The 3,786-nt window shown below is 36.2% G+C and overlaps 1 pseudogene; it reads right to left on the bottom strand.

Annotated features, from left to right (window-relative positions):
- Window positions 1–2,268: 2,268 nt before the first annotated feature.
- Window positions 2,269–2,432, bottom strand: LOC129402748 (U4 spliceosomal RNA; annotated as a pseudogene).
- Window positions 2,433–3,786: the final 1,354 nt, after the last annotated feature.

Here is a 3,786-nt window from a genome sequence, read left to right as displayed (position 1 = left end):
TTAACTGACACATGGGTTTGTCCGCTTGAAATGTTATGTTCCCAGAGAAAATGTTCAGAAATAGGTTTCTTACTTTTTGCTAAATTACAAACCAAAGGATTCCTGACTCTTGAAATGCTGGATGGCTGGAGCATTATTTACCAAGATTGAGAAAGAAAATGAAGGACAAAGATTGGGGAAAGTGTGGGTGCCTAGAAGATAAGTTATTTCTTTCTGGTGTGTGTGTGTGTGTGTGTGTGTGTGTGTGTGTGTGTGTGTTGTGTACTAGAAGAGTTTTCCAAACTTTCCCAAAGATAAGAATGTTTTGAATCTCCTTAAAAATCCTGAGTTCTGGATATTTTCCTTGGAACTTCTGACTCAGAGATCTTAAATGGTACCTAAGAAAATTTGGATTTTTAACAAGACTGTTAAATGCTATTTACCAAAAAGATCCTCGTGAAATACTACTGAATAATCTCAGAGCTAGGTAATTCACATATGATAAGGAAGCTCTTTCTATAAGGATCTGGGTGAATAGCACTACAAATTAGGCATTTATTATAGGAAAAGCATTTGGTATTTCAGGATTTTTTTAATATAGTTATAGACTGAGTTGGTAAAATACTTTAATCATGTGAAGTTATTGTTAAACGTTTAGATTAGTCCTGACTTGGTGTCTTACAATTCTTTGGGCCATGTGTTCTAAATTTTGTGTGTGTGTGGCCTTTTTTGGATAGCACCTGGCATGCTCAGGGGTTACTTGTGGCTCTGAACTCAGGAAGTACTCCTGGTGATACTCAGGGGACCAATGGGATGCTGGGGATGGAACCAGGGTTGGCTGTGTACAAGGCAAACACTCTACCCACTGCACTATTGTTCAGGCCCCATGTGTTCTAAAATTTATCTCAGTGGTACAGGGGTTAAAGTACTTGCTGTGCATGTCTATGGCCCTGTTCCATCCCTGGCATTACTCATCATCCGCTGAGCAAGATTAGGCCTGATCGCTGAGTACAGAGCCAGGAGTAGTGCCTGAGCACCACTGGATGTGGCCCCAAACCCAAAGGAAAATGAAATATCTTTGTTAGGACTAGTTAATAAACTCCTAATGTAATGATATGTAAATAATATAATAAATATTAAAATATCTTTTATAAATATACATGTCAAATAGGAAGATCTAATTTAATAGAGAGAAATAAGAAAAAATAGTCAATAAAAATGGCATGAGTTTCAAGCACATTAGTAGTTATGGAAAGGTAGCTCACCTACATAAATTTCCACTTAGAGGAAATAGATAGATATATACATTATACACACACACACACACACACGCGCGCGCGCGCGCATACACACACACACACACACACACACATATATAAGTACTATGGTACTCGGGATCAAACTGAGGTCAGCTATGTATAAGGCAAGAGCCTGAACCCCAGGGCACCCCTCTAGCTCCAGAGTTTCACTTTTGAACTGAATTTTAGAAACCATTCATAACATTGTCAAATACTTCATTTCTAGCAGAATAAACTTACAAAGAATTAATTTTGGTTCCATTAAATAGCTACTCAACTGAAACATTAATTAGATACTCAGATGATACACAGTAATATACTGCTGAATATTTCATAAATGCTGAAAAAAGTTTAGAGTAGAAAATAGTTTATTTGAGAAAACAGTAATTTTCCCTGAATCAAAATCCAGTTTCCAGACTGATAACTTTCTCCAGAGTCACATCAAACCTGCAAAAATGCCAACTTTGGCAGCTATCTTAATCTGAGTATTAACTTTAGAAATAGTACCTCATCTTTTTCCCTCAGATTGGGATCTCCCAAGTTTCACAGGATCAAAGTTACTTTTTTTTGACCCTGATAGAGGATAGAATACATCAAACAGATATAGTGTACATGTTTTAAGGTGGCCATAAGGTCCTTTAAAGGGAAACTAAGCAGCTTTCTTTTGAAATTCATTTTCCAACTCATTTCTGAAACATGATTTCAAAATAAATAATCACAAAAACACATAGTTGTAGAGGTCTGTGGGATGACAAAACTGCACAGTAAGAGCAATGAACTACTACGCTCTATGCTCTTTGTTTCTTTTCACAGATAGACACACACATACACATGCACATACAGACACACGCTCCATTTATATAAATGATGGATACTGGCCAGTGCCCCTAAGCCATTATCATCATCATCGTCATTACTATGATGATTTCATAATGAAAATTATACAATTTGACTTGGAATCTCTTGCTATTTACTTTGCTTACTTTTCTTACTTCTATTGTGGCTGCCAGAGAATTCAAAGCAAGGAAATTAGAAAATGTGGGATTTTCTCAAAGAAAATCTTTTATTGATATAAACATGGGAAAAGTTTTCAATTATCAATAATCACGCCTTGGATAAACCTCATTGGCTATGTTCCTGCCACTATAAAAAGCTATTGATTGATGCAAATGCGAATTAAAGTGTATATCCACTTTCTTTGACTTGTTATAGAAGTGATTGAAACATGCTAACAAAATCGTTAGAAAGCTAATGGAAACATGAATACTTCCCTGTCTTTTAAACCATAAACTATGGGAAGATAGGGAACCTGCACGAAATTAATTAGACTTCAGTTTCCCTAATTAAGAGAACTACAGTTCCGTCAATCAAATAATAATAGGTGAGTCGGAGCTCATGGCCAGTTTGGATTTTATTAAATTAGCTATGGAATCTTTCTCACGTTGTCTTCTCTGTGGAAGAGCATCACTTTGCTAAATATGTAGACAAAAGATTGATTGTGCAGATTAGTAGGATTCCAATAGAACATGTTTCATCTTCCAAATCTAATAAGAACTTTCCAATCCATAAAACACGGTAAGAGAAAACTGTGAATCAGGCTCGACACACATTTCAAAGAGCTGATGAGGTTGCAAATCACTTCCGCCCCACTCTCGACTTCCCACGATAATGCTTAGCACTTACACAGTGTTTTCTAGCTTCAAAGAGCTACAAACTTTAACTAATTAATCTTTACACTACCCAGTGAGAGAGCGGTAAGAAACCCCTTGAAGAGCGCAGCTAACTATATCATTCACACTTTCCTCTATAGAATTCAGTAGACATGCAATGTTGTATTTTGTTATCTTTCTATTTCACGACATCTTGAGAGAGAGAGAGAAGCGATCCATATGTGAATATATGATGCATCACCATTAACATTGAATAAAATGATGTACGTGGCATTCAATCTGCGACTCACCACTAACAAAGAAAGATATATGTATAGCCAACACAGAAAAAACATATGGTCCATTCTTGTGTAATTTCTTTTCTCATCCATTTTACAGCTTTTCAGGTCACCCAGGGTGGACACACTGGATTGGAAATGGCTAAAATGCCGCCTTGACAATGTATAATTCAGCTAATTGTTAGCACTTTTTTATTTATTCTGAAATAAAATGTATTAGAATGAAAAATCTCTGTTATGTCCAATTTAAGAGAATACCATATGGTAAAGCTTCACCCAAAAAGGAGTACTTAACTAAAATGTTAAGAATTCTGTCTACTGGGAGTCCCTTCTCTCCACAGGTAGCTGTTCATAGCAGTCTACCATAACAACTTTATTCCTGCAGGAAGGCCAAGGTGGGGTCATTCGGGAGAGGGCAAGTTTTGCAAAGAGCTAAGTCTCTTTTCCCCAAAATAGGAATAACACCAGGCATTTATTAGGATAAACTCATTTAAAAATGAATAATTGTTTTTATTTTGCAGCTCAAATAAATTCTGGTCACTTCTAAGTTTTTTAACCCTT

This window comes from Sorex araneus, chromosome 2, assembly GCF_027595985.1.
Source record: "Sorex araneus isolate mSorAra2 chromosome 2, mSorAra2.pri, whole genome shotgun sequence".
NCBI classification, from domain to species: domain Eukaryota; kingdom Metazoa; phylum Chordata; class Mammalia; order Eulipotyphla; family Soricidae; genus Sorex; species Sorex araneus.
This window is presented reverse-complemented; position numbering and strand designations above follow the sequence as displayed.